Here is a 20,052-nt window from a genome sequence, read left to right as displayed (position 1 = left end):
AATGGATAAAGAAGATGTGGTGTATATATATATATATATATATATATATATATATACAATGGAATATTATGCAACCATCAAAAAAAAAAAAAGAAATCTTGCCATTTGCAAACGACATGGATGGAACTAGAGGGTATTATGTTAAGCGAAATAAGTCAGTTAGAGAAAGACAAGTATCATATGATCTCATTGATATGAGGAATTTGAGAAACAAGACAGAGGATCATAGGGGAAGGAAGGGAAAAATGAAACCAGATGAAACCAGGGAGGGAGACAAACCCTAAGAGACTCCTAACCTCAGGAAACAAACAGGGTTGCTGGAGTGGTGGGGGGTGGGAGGGATGGGGTGGCTGGGTGATGGACATTGGGGAGGGTATGTGCTATGGTGAGTGCTGTGAATTGTGTAAGACTGATGAATCCCAGACCTGTACCCCCGAAACAAATAATACATTATATGTTAAAAAGAAAAAGAAAATGTCTCTATGATGCCAGCCAGGATTTTGCCAAGAGGTATCACGGGCTTAGGAGCCAGACAGTCCTAGGTTGAAATCTGTCCTTGCCACGTTCTGGCTGTGTGATCTTAAGGAAACATACATAACTGTTCCGATCTTGCATCGCCTCCAGAAAATAGAATAATGCCTTCTTGGCAGCTGGAAAACTACGAGAATTAACAAGTGAAGTGTGGTAAGTTCCTACCATACTGTTTGCCATTGTCTCTACAGATTGTTGTCTTTAAGACAAAACAAAACAGGGGCACGTGGGTGGCTCAGTTGGTTAAGTGTCTGACTCTTGGTTTTGGCTCACATCATGATCTCAGGGTTGTGAGTTCGAGCCCCACCTTGGGCTCCATGCTCTGCGCCGAGTCTGCTTGTGACTTTCTTTCTCTCTCCCTCTGCCCTTCCTCCACCTACTCTCTCTCTAAAAAAATAAAATCTTTAAGAAAAAGACAAAACAAAACAAAAATATTAAGTTGGGTCTTACAACTAGTCTTTTAGGGAAGAACGTGATGTTTTCACATTCTTTGGATCAAAATAAGCCATCAAGCTTCTCCTGATTTCTGACCATTTCCTTCATCTTGGCTCTTTAGAATGGCCCAGAACACACTGTGGCAGGTGTTTCTGCTGATGCAAATGCTAGGAATATCGTCTTGATAAAGCTGTCTTCCTGGACATGGGTGGCCAAGTGGATGGGTTTGCTCCCTTGTGCCAAGCTGAGTTGGCCTCGCCGTCCAGGCTATGTCAGCAGCGTGCCGAGGACAGTATTGGAACTGGGTGTCCAAGGCCAGCAATCGCAAGACCATCTCCTCTGTTTTCTGCCCTGTTAAGGCATCTTGCCGTGGGTGACATGTCAACGTGAGGAGGTGTGTGGGAGCCATAACTCTGGGGAGCCAAGCCAGGTGAAGGTGAGTGAGAGAGGAAGTCCTTGCTCTAGACACATAGCGTTTTCTGAGCAGAAATTGAATGAGATGCAGAAAGCCCATGCTCCTGGTTTGTTTCTGGTGTTCTTGGCTTGCGTGAAGGTGTCTCTTTCAACACATCTTATTTTCTAAGCATGAAGTCAAAGGGAGATAATGTGACCCAGTTAATATAATAGGGCTGTGGCATTCCCAGGGGATGCATCCGTTGCTATCCATTACACACGGGGCTGGCTCCCTGCTCAAGAACAGAGCCATGATACCTGCTTGCCGGTGCACGTTAACAACACGGCTGTCCGTGCTCTGGTCTTGAGTTGGGCGGTAGCCACTTTCTGATGGAGCTGAAGATTCCACTGCCCTGAAAATCCAGCTGGAGAGGCAAATGCCTCTGTTCTACAAGCTGGAGATTGCAGTTCTTCCAGAGAGTACATTTTCTTTTATGTTGGATCATTTTTCTAATACCATCTTAGCCCTGCTTGTCTATGCAGTTTCCCCAAACTGTGTCTCTCCTGGCTTCTAGCTTTTATTAGACGTAAAAGATCGCATTTCTGCAATAGTTCTCCTGGTTGGGCCTGGTTCTGTTATTCTCTGGCCTCCAGAGTCATTTGGGTCTCTTCTGGCCAGGATGGCTGTACTCACTTCTTCATTTCCAATTGAGCTGGAAAAATCCAGCTAAAGGAGTTTAACATTTTATTTTATTTTATTATTTTTTTAAAGATTTTATTTGAGATTTATTTATTTATATTGAGATTTATTTATTAGAGAGAATGTGTGTGTGTGAGCATGAGCAGGGGGCAGGGGAAGAGGCAGAGGGAGAAGCAGACACCCCACTGAGCAGGGAGCTCGATGCAGGGGCCCGATTCCAGGGCCCTGAGCTCATGACCTGAGCCGAAGGCAGATGCCCAACCTACTGAGCCACCCAGGTGCCCCGAGTTTAACATTTTAGATCCACAAGATACTACTAGCATTATGCTCAGTGGGTAGGGGTCACCTCCCCCTTCCCTTCACCATGAGATCCCAGAGCATGCCTTCTTGATGGAGTTGAAGTCACCCCTAGGGGAGGGAAAATTGCTTCCTGTGGGTGGGGAGGGGTAGAAAAACTTCTTACTTTTTTATGTATTAAGCACAGATTTACATCCAATTTATAAACATATACAGTATGTCTGTGGTATTAAAGTTTCATGTGGGCCAATTAGGAAGAAATGTCTATAAAGGCTCTTTGAGGGTGATCATGAAAAAAAGGTTTGAAAACACTGCTTTAGAATTTTACTCTTGGTGCTTCCTATTCCCTATTCACAAAAAATAATTCCTAAAAGGAAACCCCTTGCTCTCTACTTGGGGTGAAGATGTCATCAGATGTACTTCTGGAAGGAGGGTAGGCTGCTGTGTTTCCAGCTGAAGAGCTGTTGAGAACTCTTGGGGGCAACCACCCATGCATTTTAAATAGCATTGGAGTCTCCCAGAGAGATTTCAAAAAGGCAACTCCTGGATCCCTCCCCATACGTACCCCAGAATCTTATGGAGCTCTGGACATCACTTGGATGATTCCTGAATTGCCAGCCCGGCATGAAGTCCATAATCACTGATCTAGAACAAGGAGAAAAAGTGGTTTATATGAGAAGCTGACCCAGAGCCAGAAAGTGAGACTGTCTGGTGGGTCTTACTCTCCCCCACCCCCACCCCAACGTTGCCCCCGCCTCTGTGCTTCAGCAAACCAGATGGTGCCTGTTTCACCAAACATACCTCGGCCTTTCCCACCTCCATGCATTTGCTTATTAGAGTCTCCACTTGGATTCCCTTTCTTTCCTCTTAACCTATCCACATTCTACTTGTTCTACAAGACCTAGTGTGGGAAGCCTTTCCCGAAACTCCCCAGTGTTCTTACTGCACTTACACATTCCGCCTCCTGTTTTGACTATTTGCACCTGTTGTCTTCTTTTCTCCTCCCATTTTCTTGAGGCATAACTTAAATATCGTAAAACCCACCCATTCTAAGTATACAATGAAATGGTTTTTTAGTTGTTATAAAATAATGCAACCATCACCAGAGTTCAGTTTTAAAACATCTCCATCACTCCAAAAAGTTTGCTCCTGCCTATTTGCAGTCAGATCCCACCCCATCCCAGCCCAAGACACCCTACTTTCTTTCTTTCTTTGCCTTTCCTGGACATTTCATAGACATGAAATAATACAATAGCCAGTCTTTTACTTCTAGCTTCTTTCAGTTAGCATGATTGTTTTGAGGTGAATCTGTGCTATAGTGTGTATTGGTAGTTTGCTCCATTTTATTGCTAAATACTATTCTTTGGTATTTCAGTTTTAGTAGATATTATATTAACTGGATTAGATTAGTGTTTGATTTATGGCTATACCATGTTTTGTTTATCCAGTGACCATTGATGGACATGTGGGTTGTTTCCAGTTTGGGGTTATCTTGAATACTGCTATCACAATCTTTGTGTAGACATATGTTTTCAATCCTCTTGGGTAGATTGAGGGTGGAAGGAGAGAGGGAGAGAGAATCTTAAGCAGGCTTCATGCCCAGCGCAGAGCCTGACATGGGGCTCGATCTCACTACCCTGAGATCATGACCTGAGCCAAAATCAAGAGTTGGACGCTTAATTGACTAACCTTTATATAACTTTTTAAGAAACTGCTCAATTATTTTCTGAAGAGGCTGTGACCACTTCATCTTTTACATTCCCACCAGCAGTGTATGCGGCTTCCAGTTCTTCTCCATGCATGTGAATGCTTGGTATTGTCTCTGTTTTGTTATTATACCCATTCTAGTGGGTGGGTCATGGCACCTTGTGATTTCTAGTTGCATTTCCCTAAAGACTAATGATGCTGAGCATCTTCTCAAATGCTTATTAGACATTTCCATGTTTCTTTGGTGAAATTGTTCACATTACTTGCCTATTTTTAAAATTGGGTTGTTATTTTATTGTTAAGTTGTAAGATTGGTAGGAAGTGGTGCTGAAATCATCTTTAACCTTACTGATTTTTGTTTAATCCATTATTGAGAGGGATATTAATGTCTCTAGCTGTTATCATTGAATTGTTCATTTCTCCTTTCACTTTGTCAATTTTGGCTTCAATGTGTTTTGGGGCTCTTAAGGTTGGTGTTGTGGGGTTCACATCTGCCATTTTGTAATTCTTGTCTTGTATCTTTTTTGTTACTCTGTTCCTTCTTTATTGCCTTTTTCCATGTTAAATAGATATTTTCTTGAGTTTCATTTTATTCCTTCTCCCCCAGTGTTTTGAATTACTTTCTCAGTGATTGCTTCTACAGTATGCATCTTAAGTTATCAAAGTCTGTTCAGATCAGTACCAACTTAATTCCTGTAAAATATGAAAACTTCGCTCTAATACAGATCCATTACTTTCCCTCATTTGTGTTATTATATATATTACATCTATATATAATATAGTAGTGTTATTGCTTATGCAATATAGTAGTGTTACTGTTTTATGCAATCCTCTTCCTTTTAAAGAAGAGGAAAAGTATACACAGCCTTTTGTATTTACCCCCATCAAACTTTTCTGGGGCTCTTTATTTCTTAGTGTGTATATTTGAGTTACTGTATGGTATTGTGTTCTTTCCACTTGAGGAATTCTTTAGTATTACATCCAAGGAAAATCTGCTAGTAATGAATTCTCCCAGTCTTTGTTTGTCTGGGAATATCTTTATTTTGCCTTCATTTTCAAATGATAGTTTTGCTGGATGTAGAATTCTTGGTTGACAGTTTTTTCTTTCAGTTCTTTAAATAGACCATTACATTGCTTTCTGACTTATGTTGTTTCTGATGAAAAGTCAGCTGTTAATTTTATTGAGGATCTATTAAGTGTTTTTGTTTCTCAAATCTGATATTGAGCCCCTCTAGTGAATTTTTCATTTCAGTTACTATACTTTTAACTTTAGAATTTCCATTTGGTGTGTATATGTGTGTGTGAGAAAGAAAGAGAGAGGGAGAGGGGGAGAGAGAGAGAGAGATCTGTGTTATTCAGATAACCTATTTGCTGGGTTATTAATATCATATTGCTATTTAATTTTTTGAACATGGGTTTCTTTAGTGTTTTGAACATATTTATAGTAGGTGCTTTGAGTCTGTCTCTATGTCCAACATTGGGGCCCACTTTCAGATGACTTTTATTAAAAAAATTTTTTGAAAGTAATCTCTGTGAGCCTGTGAATAGACAAAAGAGATGCAAAAGGACCCAGAAGAAATGAAAAGCTGGAGAAATTTAAAAACTGCCTTAATTTTGAGAGGCGTCTGGGTGGCTCAGTTGGTTGAGCGGCCACCTCAAGTGTGGGGCTTGAATTCATAACCATGAGATCAAGAGTCACATGCTCCTCTGATTGAGCCAGTCAGGTGCACCCAGATGACTTTTATTGACTGTTCTTTTCCCCCTGAGTAAGGAAGAGCCATGCTTTCCTCTCTGTTTTTTGCATGACTCTTAGTTTTTTGTTGAAAATTGGACATTTTAGATCATATACTCTAGCAACACTGGATTTGGTTTTCTGTCCCCCAACCACCTCCCCCCATTCTCACCCATGGTTTGTTGTTATTCTGTTTAATTACTTGTGTGAACTAAATCTGTGGTATCTGTCTCTCTTGTGGTGTGTGGCCATTGGTGTGTTGGCTCAGTTTTAAAATTTTTGGTTCTTTTTTTTTTTTTGCATTTTGTAAATTCTTGTTTTTATTTTGAAGCCTGGCTTCCTTAGGGGTTGCCTCTGTGTCCGTGTAGTCAAATGATTGGTTAGAGTTTATTTGCATTCAAAATTAAGCCAGTTTTTTAAAAAAAACATTTGTTTATTTGAGAGAGACTGTGAGCAGGGGGAGGGGCAGAGGGAGAGGGAGAGAAAGAATCCTCAAGCAGACTCCCCACTGAGCATGTAGCCCAACCTGGGTTCAATCCCAGGACCCTCAGATCATGCATGACCTGAGTTGAAATCAAGAGGTGGCCGCTCAACCAACTGAGCCACCCAGACGCCTCTCAAAATTAAGGCAGTTTTTAAATTTCTCCAGCTTTTCATTTCTTCTGGGTCCTTTTGCATCTCTTTTGTCTATTCACAGGCTCACAGTCAGCCTGGAAAGAGTAGAGAGCATGGACCCTCTCTGGTTTCTCCTCCTTTTGCCTGGCCTTTCAGTTAACCAAAGATATGTGGAGAGCTTATCAAGGACTCTTATGGCTGATCTTGCTGTTGAATTTCTGTCTAGTCTGCTAGTCTGTTGTTTGCCCTAACCAGCACCACAACCTCAGATGTTTGTAGCTGATGTTTGCCACTCATTTGCCATCGGGAAAGCTATTTTTGCTGACAACGCCTCTGAGTGGGGTTTTTCATGTTCCACTTCAAATCAGGTGGACTCCTTCCAACCGGGAGGCTGTTGGTTTGCATGGCCAAATCGTGTGATAAAACTACTGTGCCAATCAACATCGGAGGGAAAGAACCCAGATTCCTCCTGCTTTTACTAGAGGTTCAGAAGTTTTTCATGAACAAATGCTCCTCAATTTTTTGCATGTTTTAGTTGATTTCCAGAGTCTTGAAATGGTGGGTTTTATGGGTTTTGTCTTTTATTTTTACAATTTTGTCTAGTTTTAGAACATTTTTAAAAGATTTTTAAAATTTATTTTAGAGAGAGAGAGTGCATGCAGAAGCAGGGGGAGGGGCAGATGGAGAGAGAGGGAAGCAGACTCCCTGCTGAGTGTGGGAGCCCTATGTGGGGCTTGATCCTAAAACCCTGAGATCATAACCTGAGCCAAAATCAAGAGTCGGTTGCTTAAGCAACTGAGCCACCCAGATGCCCCTTGTCCAGTTTTATTGTTCCTGAGGAGAGAATTTGTCAAGTTTCTCATGCTGCCATTCCAGCCCCATTGTCTTTTCCCGTCTTCTAGAGAGCAAAATCATGTGGCAGTTAATAGGAGGGACTCTGACACCAGCTTGTCTGGGCTTGAATCCTGGCCCTGGCATTTACTACCTGCCAGACCTTGGTCAAGTTACTTAACTTCTGGGCCTCTGTGAAATGGGGATAATAATAGTACCTACCTGGGGCACCTGGCTGGCTCAGTCGGCAGGGCATGTGACTCTTCACCTCGGGGTTGTGAGTTTGAGCCCCGTGTTGGGTGTAGAGATGACCTAAAAAAAAATTGTTAAAAAAAACCAATAGTACCTACCTAATGGGGTTGTTGTAAGAATGATATGGATTTAATATACATAGAGTGATAGGAGCAGTGTTGGGCACATTGTAAATGCTATGATATATTCGTTCTTATTAGTTCACAGAGGGAGGGGACTCTATCTTATCTACGATCTCAGCCCCCATATCCTTGGTCTGGTACTTTGCACATAGTCTGCTCTTCTGACCGCTGGATCATCTTTACTAAGTGATGCTTGACATTCAGAGGAAATGAGGGCAGCTCCCGGAGTAACTGTAGATAAAGGATGAGAGACTGCAGGGGACCCAAGGAACAGATGGCTTTGTGTCTCGCTGAGGCCAAATGTTGGTCAGTCTTTGTCTTGGGCTCATGTGTTTTTCCAACCAGCCTCAGGAACTGCCTAAAAGGCCTGGTGCTGCTCACATACCATATTGAATTTGAGCCCATGTTTGCCCACTTGCGTTGGTTTCCAAGAACTTAGTTAGCACAATTGCCACCATTTCCAAAGTCTCCTTGCATCAGGCACCTCCAGGAATGGATAAAGCAGCTTGGCTGTGATGCTTATTTAGGTTCTTACACGAAGGGAAGGGGCTGCCAGGGAGCTGTGGGAGGGCAGGGAACTTAGAGCGTGTGTTCATCAGGCCAGGCTCCTGCTCACCCGTATGGAGCCATTGTGCCCATGGGAAATCGGTGCTCCTTCCTCCAGGGCACGTAATTGGGGTGAACAGAGTGCCCGCTGGATTCAGTGCTCACTTATTACCTGGGCCAGACACCTTTGTGCAGGACAGCGTAGGTCTCGCACTGCTGTATACAGTGACCTGGCTTAGCCACAGCACGCCCCACTCTGTGCTCAGGAGCAGGGCTGCAGACATAAGCCAGTCCTTGCCCCCAAGGAACTTCCAGCCTGCACGAGGGATGCCAGACATGCCAAAATAATGCCAGCCACATGGGAGTCTCTATCAGGTACCATGGTTGCAAAGGAGAAGGTGAAGGCAGGGAGGATTCATGGAGGAGGCGGCATTGAACTGCTGGATAAGTAGGGATTTCTGAAGTGAGTGTAAGTGGGCTGGGTGGTATTTTGGCCCCTTTGAAAGCTGGGGGATGAGACAGATCCAGGCCAGTGTAGGAAAGTTGCAGCTAGGGATTGCTGCAGCGGGGAGGCCGGGAGGCAGAATGTGGGCAGATGTCGGGGTCTGCTACCATGAGGCAAGGAGCTTGGGCTTTCCTGGTTCACAGGGGGCATCACTGGAGGGGTTTAAGGAGAGAATTAATTGGGGTTGGGTTAAATGAGGTGAGACAGGGAAGAGGGCAGTGGCCGGTGCAGGGGCACTGGGGACATTTCAGGGAAGAGGGGCTGGGCAACAGAACTGAGCTGGGCGGGGTGCCGGGGGTGTCAGGTTTCTGGAGCCTGGGACCCTGCAGATGTCAGGGAAATACTGATGCTCATGGAGGGAGGGATCAGAAGGGCTGGGCTTGCTGAGCCTGGGGCAGGGGTGGTGGCGGGGGTGGAGAGCAGAATGCTGTGTTGGGACCCGCGGAGGCTGGGTGCTGTGACCTTCCTGGGGGGCGGGGTCTGGAGCTCGGAGGTGCAATATGGCTGCAGGGTGAGATTGGGTGCCATCAGGATGCTGGAGATAGACAAGAGAATGTGGGGATCCCCCTGTGAGGGTTGTACAGTGACTCAGAAACAGTTGGATGTGACCGTGGAGAATTCTGGTCATAGAGAAGAAGGGACGAGGAGGAGGAGGGGGAGCAGGTTTGGGGGCGGTTGAGGGGGTGGGTGTTGGAGGAAAGTGGAGGAAAGTTGTTCCTGTCAGCTGTGTCAGAAATCAGAGAAAGCCCAGAGACGGGCAGGGAAAATAGCAATCGCATTTGGAAGTAGGAGCTCAGCGGGGACCTGGATACAGAGCAGCTTCCCGTGGCCATAGCCCAGCAGTGACGCCCAATTGCATGGGGTTGACTTGAGTGTCGAAAGAGGGAAGTCTTCCCAGCAAATGGGGACATTCTTTATTTGCCTCTTGATGGAAGGGAAGAAGAATGGCAGTGACAGGAATGGGAATCGATGTAGCCACTGTGGAAAACAGGATGGAGGTTCCTCAAAAAATTGAAAGAACTACCAGATGATCCAGTCATTTCACTGGTGGGTATGCACCCCCCACCCCCAAAATGAAAACGTGAACTCAAAATGGTATATGCATGCCTGTATTTATCAGCATTATTTACAATAGCTCTGATATGAAAGCAACCTAAATGTCTACCGATAGATGAATCGATAAAGAAGGGATTTTAAGTTGTTTTTATACGGATGAGAATTGGGTGTGTTTGGGTAGAGAAGGAGCCAGTGGAGGGGGGGAGAGAGAATAGGGCAGAGAGGTGAAGAAAGGTGTTGAGGAGACAAGAAAGGTGGTGGGTGGGCAGAGGGACCCATGCCGAGTGGGAGGCAGGGATGCTCGTTCCCTGGGTGGAGCGAAGCTGGGCATCCTACAGCACGTTCCCTCCCTCATCCTTCCTGCGAGTCGGATCCCACCTTTGGCTTGGGCAGAACAAGGTGGTGCTGTCACATCTTGCACTAATAATAACCTCTCCATGACTGTTCAATTATAGCTTTGGTACCTTTGGTACCTAGTTAGATATCGGTCGGTACAGCATTTTTAGCACCTTGAACAAGGTAATATGCATCCAACATGCAGTACTGTTTTACTCTTGGTAGAGCGAGACCAAGTAGTGCTAGGTCTACTTTTATTTTAACATGGGGGAGGGGGCGCAAAACTGGACGGGGCATCAAGAGACACCCCTGTCGCATACAGGTGTATGATCCTGGGCAAATTACTTCATTCCTCTGGGCTTCTGGTTCCTCCCAGTAGGATGGAAATGGGCTGGATTATCCTCAACATCCATGTTAGCAGTAACATCCATTGTTCCCGTGGTCGGTCACTGCGTGTCTTAGGCAAAGCTGAGGGTGTTTTGTGCCTGAGAGGTACTGCAAGGATGGACAGCAGAATCAGCAGGGAGCTCTGTGAGCAGGTTGAGGAAGATGAACTCTTTACTGTGTGTGACTGTTGCCTTCACCGCTCTGACTCCGAAGTTCCTACTTTCTTATTCTTCTGGAAGCTTTCTAGCACTGCACATGAACGGGCGCTGTTTTGTTCTGGTCTGTGTTTATCTTACACCTGGACGCGCTTGCGCGGGCTTTGGTGAAGGTATTATTTCTTATCAGCTTATTAGTGGCGTTCATTTCTTTGAGAGGATATAATTAAGTGGAAGCCGATTATCTTGGTATTTAGGACTTAGGGATTAGGACTTAAATACCTGTCTGCTGGGTTGCTCTTGAGGAATTTATATGTAATGATTTTGTACCCTGTCCTGGTAGAAGCAGTTTGTATGTAGCATACTCCTGTGGAACTACAAGTGGAATTTGAAAACCAGGAAGGAAATGAAATGCTTGTGTGTAGCCCTGGCATCCCACTCCATTTCTCTAGCATGGCGGCAGGTTTGAGTCTGAGATTCCTGGTAAGCAAGGCAAAAAGAGAAATGCAGCTATAACCAGACTGTTGAATAGCCTTTGGTTGGAGGTAGCGAGGCTGGGAGAAGCCAAAAAATTAGTTCCTCAGAGCAGCAGACCTTTTTCTAGTACTTAATTAAAACACATTTCTCATATCAGCCTTAACCCAATGTTTCCGAAAGTATATATTTTTTCAAGGGATGCTCAGTATATAAAAAAAAATGGATAGAAGAGTTTCAAGAAATGCTACATACTATATATTTTGATGGATGATTAACAAGGAATGTTACCATTTGGAAATCTTTCATAAGTCTAGTAGTAAGGAAACCTGTTTATCTTTGTTCAATGCAGGGTTTTCAAAATTATATATGACTTCAAAGCTCTTTTCCACCCCACGTAGTTTTAAACAATAACGAAACTTTTGACAAGAATTTAAATATTCTTTTACAGAGAGAGAGAGCACGAGGGAGGGCAGAGGGAAGGGGGAGAGAGAGAATCTCAAACAGGCTCCACTTGGGCATGGAGCCTGATGCAGGGCTCGATCTCATGACCTCGAGATCATGACCTGAGCTGAAACCAAGAGTCTGACGCTCAACCGGCTGAGCCACCCAGGTGCCCCTTTTTTTGCTTTTTATAGTAAGTTTGGTTACCAATGGCTTGGGGCTGCCTCTGATTACTTAATACAACCCATCTGCTTACTTAATAGAACCATGTGGGTGGGGAGAACCTCACTGAGGCAGGGTGAGGGGTGCTCCATCCCTCTGGTGTGGGGCCAGTGATTGGGCTTCAGTCCTGGTTCCTCCCTCTGCTCCCTAGCCTTGTGGCTATCAGCAGAATAGTCATCTTCTCTAGTGTCCAATTCCTTTTCTGTAGAATTGTGCTATCAGCATTACCTACCTCATGGAATCCTAGTGTAGAATAAATATGTCAGTGTATGTAAAGCCCTCGGTACTGTATCTCAAATAATTAATAACTGTTTAAGATGGCTGTAATTAATATCACCCCTGTTCAGGAGCCTACCATGATGCCACATTCCTCCCGTTGTACTGGGTACTAAACTACACTGTTTCTTTGGGTACTGACTGTGCTTTGAAACTCGTTCACCCTTTGTGATCATTGCTTATTTTCCTAGTTGCCATCTCCTTGATTCTGCGAGCTGGTTGAGGGCATCTCCAGCCACTGGTTTAGGCCTTTGTAAGGCACAGGTATTCAGTGTGGGGTTTTTCAACTCAGCTGACGGTAAGCCTGGGCCCTAGGGCATATAGAGAAGTCTAATTCGGTGAAAACAGTTCTGCCTGGGAGAGTATTTGGATGCCTAAGTTGTTAGTGTGTTAGAAATCTCTTTCTGTAGACTGTGTCTGGTCTGCTAAACATTTTTGTTGAATGCTGAGGAAATCATTTAACTCCTATTGTTCTTGAAGTTTCTCTAATAGAAGAGACTGGGCAGCACATAAGTTGTGAATTGAAAGAATGACTGAAGTTATAAAAGGTGCTAAACACAAATTAGTAATAATAGCCAGATGCGGACATTTCTGGTAATGACTGTAAAGCTCAGTAACAGAGCGGAAGAGCATTCTATTAGTTGTACCCAGCAGAGATGGAGAATCTTTGTATTTCCATGATGGACCACTGAGCTAGAGAGAAAAATCAATGATGAAATATATATAATATATAAATAGGAGGCCATTAAACCTGGAGATTCTGTTTTAGAAGAGAATCCTAAGGTGTTACACATTCTCATAGAATTGAATAAATTTTCGCTGCATATAAGGAGCGATAAAGTGTTCTTGTTGTGCTTTAGGGCCATTTAGGGAACAGAGGTAGCAGAAGACATGAGAGAAACTAAGAAATGGGATGTAGAGGGAAAAGTAGTCTGAGAAAGAGGTGAATAATAAAGATAAAGGGAACGGCAGAGACAGAGGCTTAGAGCGGAGACCAGTGAGGCTTAAGGAGAGTCGGGTGGCGATTCTCAGGGTGATCAGAGGAAAGGTTGTTGCTCCACGTACAGGGAGAGTCGATGGGCTCCCAGGACTGCTGCAGAGAAGGGGAAAGCTACGTTGCATATTTGCAACCCCAGGCATAACTGCTGTTACAGTGATGAACATCGTACAGAACATTTCCCCTTCAGTTGAACCCGTGGCAAGCTGAGAGGGCAGGATTTTCATCTCCATGTTACAGACGGGGAAAGTGAGTTGCAGGTGTGTTAAATGCCTTGGCTAAGGTCCCACAGGTAATGTTTGGCTCCCTAAATCTCTCGTGTTTTCCACCTCACACAGAGGGCAGGATTTTGGTGGGGGCTGAAGGCCAGAGTTATGTCTAAATCAGGGATTCTTTATGTAATTCTTACTCTGCTTTTTGAGAACAATGGTTGGAAGAGAACGGCCATTTATTATGTGGTCATAATACAGGCTAAATCATCTGCCAGAAATGAAGCAGCACTGACTAAATGTCTCTTTTCCCCGGCTGACCTGTGAGGCAGATGAGGGATCTGGTTGCCAACGGGGCAATCACGGGAGATGTTGTCTTCTGTTACCTGGTTCTGCAAACGTCACATCCTGGAACTCACAAGTGAATGCCTTGTGCGCGGCATTTCCCTTGTGCCCTAAATTACGTGCTCCAAAGAGCCGCTGCTCAGATGAAAAACAAAACCACACAAGGTGCCTCATTTACCTGATGAGATCCCTGCTGCTCACAGGACGGTGCTGTCTGGGCTTACGTAGTTAAGCCCCTCCCACACCATCCCCTTCCTTACTGCAAGAAGACATGCCCTTGGCACATCAGACAGGAAGTTGAAGTTGCCTTGCAAATTACTTTCACGCAATTAATAAACTTGCATTCAAGGCTTGCCTAGATTGACTTTCCTGGGCCGGCAAGAGGAGTGCTTCACAGACTTGTCGTAAATGGCCAGTGTTTTTATTGCCAGGCATAGGAATAACATGATCTCCCAAACTGGATTGACTCGGGAACTGTAGAGCAGAAGTTGGGGGAATCTGTGGCCTGTAGCCAAATCCAGCCCACTGCTTGTTTTTGTTAATAAAGTTTTATTGGAACACAGCCATGCCCACTGTTTACATATTGCCTATGGATGTGGCTTTTGTGCCAAGATGGCAGAGTGAGCAGTAGCTACAGAGACCTTGTGGCCCGGAAGCTGAAAATATGTACTATGTGGCCCTTTGCAGAAAAAGTGTGCTGCCCCCTGTTCTGCAGGGGGACTCCACGTCATGCTTCATGTGACGGTAGTTTAGGGTGAGCTTCACATCTCCAGACTGTTTCTGCATCTGCTCCCTGACATGGGCCCTGCTGCTGGGCACCAAAGGTTAAAGGTGAAGCTTCCTCCAAGTTCCCTGACCTGCTGCCCTCTGTCACATCCCATGCCCGTCAGACAGACATGCTTTGAGATGCAGGTTGTGCGCACTCCGGGGCTCCTCCCAGCCTTCCCGCGCTCTCAGCCCTCACATGGCTCCGGATGGAGCAAGGGGATACTCCTCCGAGGTCCTTTGCTGTCCCTTCCTTGGTTCACGCTCTGCACTGTTTGCCTTCTCCAGCACCTCTCCCAGGGGCACCCTCTGATGCTCTACCAGCACTACCCTGCTGAAGACTCACTTCCCACGGGTACTGCTGAGATAACTGCCTTGGCAGTTTCTTCTCACTCCATGCTATGCCCCACTGCCTGGATAATGTTGCTCCTGCTCAAGAACCTCTCTTGGCTCCCATTGACCTCCAGATCAAGGGCAGACCCTCAGCCTGGCCTTCACGGTTGTTTTATTTCTGATTACTCTGAGGCCAAAAGGTGTCTCCCCCACCCACCTTACCCCAGGGGTGGTCTGAACTGTACCCCCCGCCCCCATTGATCTTTGCTCGTGGAATGTTGTGACCCCCCCCATCACCCCCTGTTTATCCTTGTTGCATCCCAGAATCCTGGGTATATTTTCCTTCACATGCAACCAAACATACGCTCTCACTCCCTTGTACCCTCCGCCACTCTGTTCCCCTGTATAATAGGCTGTCTTGTTATTCGATTGCTTCTTTCTGCCCTCCCCAGGTTATAAACTCCCACGGGGTAGGGATGGTCTCTCAATTATAGTCACATTTCTTGCACCTGCCATGGAGCAGGCACTCTGGAACGGACCTGGAAGTCACACAGAGCATGCGCACCAGTGATGAGGCCAACACTTCTATTTTTTTTTTTTAAGATTTATTTATTTATTTGAGAGAGCGAGAATGAGAGAAAGTATATGAGAGGGGGGAGGGTCAGAGGGAGAAGCAGGCTCCTCGCTGAGCAGGGAGCCCGATGCGGGACTCGATCCCGGGACTCCAGGATCATGACCTGAGCCGAAGGCAGTCGCTTAACCAACTGAGCCACCCAGGCGCCCGAGGCCAACACTTCTAGATGCACCTGTGTGCCCACTGCTCTGATACGTGATCTCGTAATGCTCACTCAAGCAGGTATTGTTATGATGGCAGACAGGCTCCGAAAGCTGGGCCACGTGCTGTCCAAGGCAGATTGGGACTCGAGGCTTCCCTGCTCCCATGCGGCACCCGGATGAACACGTTGCACTGTGGTGAACATCCACACCCCTCTGCCGCGTCCATGCAGTGCATGTGTGCACACACATACCTCTACCTGCCTGTGTCTTAGAATCACCTGGGAGCTTTGAATAGACCCACGCTGGGGCCCAGCTCTCACAAATTATATCAGAGTCTTGGTGTGGTGGTGGTTGTGGCGGGGGGGCAGGTACTGGTGTTTTCAAAAGCTCCCCAGGTGATTCCAGTTCAGGCCCCACGCCCCCAGCCAGAGTAAGAAAATGGACAGACCTCTGGGAAGGCGCCTGGGGGCTATTTTGACTGTTGGTTTCTGCTTCTACGAACTTCTCTTCTCACTCAGTGAGCTCCGGACCACCTCCGCGCTTTTGAAGGTGAGGAAGGGCTCTCATCTCTACGTGGCCATGGTCTCCGGGTGCCTCCTGTCTTAGGGTATTTATGACGGCATGGGCTGAAGTTCTCCCTTTGGGCTGGGTCCCCCTTGATGCAGCTGGCCTGAGCGTGCTGCAGGCACCCTAAGAGGTGAGCCTCCCACAAAGGCAATCCCAGTTGGCCCATGTGAGTGTGTCTCTAGGAGCCGAAAATGAGGGAGTGCTTTCCACTCGTATCTATTTAAAAAACAGACTCTTCAGTCTTGAGCAGCGGTAGGTTTGTTGAGGACAGGAAGGCCAGTAGACCAGTGGTTCTTAAAGCGTGGTCCCCTGAGCACCATCAACATCACCTGGGAGCAGGTTCGAACGTAAATTCCCAGTCCTCTCCCCCCCGCCCTGGACCCCCGAGGTGTCATAAACTCTGAGATTGGAATGCAGTGGTGGTGTACTCCGTGTGATTTTGCTGCCCCTGAGGTTAAGGAGCACAGCTCGAGATTGATGGTGAGTACGTGGGTGGACTCCTGGAATAGAAGTGGTTTTCTGTCCTAGTTGGGCATCCAAGACGCCTGGAGTCTTACAGAATCTCTGGCCCCTGGGTCACCTCTCAGTGTCTGGGGGGCTGTGTTTTTAACAAGTGCTCCAAGAGATTCTGAAATGCAAGTTGTTTTTTTTTTTTGAATCGTGGTAGTAGAGACCTGATAAATATTGCATTCTTTTAATAATAACTTCATATCGACTTGGCACAGGGTGAGGGCACTTTACCTCCTGGAGTTACGGCTCCTTCGTCTCTAATTACCAAGACGTTTTTCATCAGTCCTGTTACCCATTAAGTAAAGACAGTCTTTCCGTTTAGCACGCGTCTTTCGCATTGCTGGATTGTTCCCTGCCACATAAAAGCCACAAGTGGGTTTTATGGCCTCATGCATACTTAATTAGTTCATCTTCTCAAAATTGTGTTCTAAGTGAGTGAAGACATTAGCCTCTGATCGAATTGATCCACAAAGCGTCTTTTCAGAATGCTTGCACAGCCCAATGCTTGATTCAGAGGCATCCCTGGGGCTTGTCAGGTCACAGGTCAAGGAGGTGCAGACCCTACGACTTCCTGTCACCCCTTGTGGATTGCTCTGCAAAGAGCAGGATTGAGGCAGGACAAGAGGGGTTGCAGGCACAGACGTCAGCTCGCTCTAGAAGAGCTGATTATATTTTGTTTTGCCCACAGCTGTCTCTATCCCTGCCGTCCTTATCTGTCATCATAACCATCCACACCTGTGTGATATTTTATGACAGGTCACACCTGCTGGAGCAGCACTGTTGTCATGTTTCAGATATGCCGCCTAATATGTATGTCATTAAGCCTCGTGGCAGGAATAGAAAACGGCTTCTGTTCCAACCCTTCCCACCTGCTACCATCCCGCTTCTGTTGTCCTTGACCTCCTGTGGAGGTCACCAGGCTGCGTGAGAGGACTCTAGTGCCTGGATATATTCCTGCTCCCTTCCTGCACCCAGCCTCTTCTGGGCATCTCTCAAGGCTCAGCACAAAAGCTGGGGTGAAGCCTTCTGGAGCCCCCAACCTCCCAGGTGGATAGGCTGTCGTCTTCACTCCCACGCAGCTTTACTTATTACAAGCCTCTGCTAGAGCGCTGGTCCCATCATGCTTTTTTGGGTGTTACAAAGGAGCGAATAAATGAAGCCTTTGTTTTTCCTACCCAGACCTTCCAGAAAGAACTTCCTTGGGAGTCTTTGAAAGCCATTTTAATGAGACCAGACCGGCTAATAAATTTCTTTTCTTGACAGTTGCAGATACTTGGTGTTTGAGAAATAAGCTAGCCACATAATGAGGGCTGACTGAGTTGCGAGCTGGCCTTGACTTGGTTAGAAAGTGCAGTGGGAACGGGAGTCAGAATTGGAATGTGGGCAACAGAGCGGGTCCACAGATGTCCTGTCGCCAATACCAGTGTTAGAACGCTGCTCTGCCGAGCTCGCCCTGAACATCTGAACTCTTAAGCTTTTCCCAAGTGCTTCCAATCTGAAGGTAGCTTTGAGAACCACTGGGTTGAAGAAGGCTGTTTCAACGTGTGGGGTTGAAGATGAGGTTGGGAGGAATCACCTGGCTTCTCTGTTCTTTTTCTTAAGGTACATAGAGACCTGCTAATCCTTACAGGTATAGCTGTGTGTGCACATGGTCGGAGGCTGTGGATCGTGGATTTTAACAACGGGGCACGGATTTACACGTTTGGTGGAAGGCTAGATCCACATAACTCTCCTCCTTCCCATTCCTTAGCAGCACACGGCCCAGAGTCTCCGGAGATAGAACTCGGCTTCCACAAGCCTCAAATCCTGTCCATTTCTCTTGCCACTGTACTGACTTTGCCTTTCCTCTCTCTTTTCTCGATAATAGTTTGCTGGCATTCCTCTCTCCACTCTTCTGTCGGTCCATTTGCCACACAATGGCCACACCCAGCATCTTTTGCTTTGATGTTGCCCGATGCCCACAGATAAATGACAATGGTTATAGATAGCCCTTTCCAGCATTTACTCCTGTATGTTGTTGACTCCTGGCTCCTGGCACTCCTATCCCCATTTTATAGATGGGAAAGTGAAAGCATAGGTGAACGGTGCAAGGTCATAGAGTCAGGATGGCCCCAGGCGTTCTGGCTCCGGAGTCCTGGCTCTGCACCCCTCTGCTTTGCTTCCTCTCCCTACACTCTCCTGCCAGGAAGGGAAAGGCAGGTCTGTGCTAGTGGACCTTTCATTATTTCCAATTTTCTTGTACATCCTGCCCGGTTGATGTTCCTATTCCTGCTTCACAGAAACCAGGGCTTGGGACAGGTGAAGCCACTTGATCGACATTCTAGAGCTAATTAAGGGAATAATAGCTGGGATTCAAACCAGGTGTTCCTCTCTCCGTGCTCTGCATTTTTTCCACCACACTGCGCGGGATTGCCTAATTTCTTTAGGGTGGCATCTGTAGCTCTTTAGAATCTCACCAATTCACCTTTCCAACCATTTTCCATTCCTTTATTAAGTCATGCCACCAACTTTTGCTCACACTGTTGCCTTAACCTGGAATGTTCTTCCCTGCCCAGCTAGGGCTATCGGACCTCCCGTGATGATGGGGACTCTTACCTTGCTGGTGATACCCTGTGTGGAACCTGCATACAACAGGAGGGAGAGCTATTTGCATTTTCTCTCTCTAGCTCAAAAGCCCTAATATAATGCATCTCCTCTTGACCCCCCCCCCTCCTGTGATGGCTGCAGCATGAATATAATATCCAGTCACTTTGTGATAGAGTTGTGCATGTCTGTCTGCTAGGTGGCATCTTAAGGACAGGTGTCCTCTCTTCCTTTTTTTCTCTGTGTGGGTGTGTGTCTAGGGCATTGCCAAGCCACTGTAGAGGTTTAATATTTGTTAAACAGATGAAGGGTGGACTAGAATACAGAGGTGGGGAAAGTCTTAAAAATATTCCATCCAAGGGACTTTGGCAGGGCTGCAGGGCATAGAACAGTCGGGGATGTATTTATTTGAAGACCTAGGGAAATGTATGTTGGAAATTTCCAGAAGGAAACAGAGCTAATGATTATCCCAGTGAACTAATCTAGCATGTCCATTTTTCCAAGTAGGGTTTTGTTTTCTTTTCTTCAGGTATGCTTTGCCAACCTCCTAGTAAAAATTCCCTGGCCCCCTGTGCCCTCCCAGCATGGACTTTCTAAATAGGGTGTCGTTGGGAGCGTGTGAAAATGGACTTCAGGGCTTTGCGCAGGACACCTGAGCCCTAAGGGATGGTGGCCGCCTGTGGGGAAGGAGAAGTTGTGTTTCCCAAATACAGGCAGAACCTTTCAGGATGGAAGCAGGTGCCAAGAAAACACTTCCCTGCTATTGGGAAAGTTAATTCTTTAGCCATCGAATTAGGGTTGTCCTACTAAGTAAATATTTTTTGGACTCTTCAGGTTTAAGTCCCTTGTCGCAGGCGCCTTTTGCATCCTGGTCCTGTAAACCCCGCTGAGGGGCAAGGGCGGGGCCCGCAGGTGCACCGCGAGGCCGGAGGGGGGCTGCGTCCCGGGTG

The 20,052-nt window shown here is 46.3% G+C and overlaps 1 protein-coding gene across 7 annotated transcripts in view; it reads left to right on the top strand.

Moving 5' to 3' along the window:
• Positions 1-20,052, top strand: part of SLCO3A1 (solute carrier organic anion transporter family member 3A1) — a 298,502-nt gene that overhangs the window by 44,975 nt on the left and 233,475 nt on the right. The gene's annotated exons all lie outside the window — the stretch shown is intronic.

The sequence above is a fragment of the Leptonychotes weddellii genome, chromosome 9, assembly GCF_054177405.1.
Source record: "Leptonychotes weddellii isolate Sample4059 chromosome 9, ASM5417740v2, whole genome shotgun sequence".
Taxonomy (NCBI): Eukaryota; Metazoa; Chordata; class Mammalia; order Carnivora; family Phocidae; genus Leptonychotes; species Leptonychotes weddellii.
This window is presented reverse-complemented; position numbering and strand designations above follow the sequence as displayed.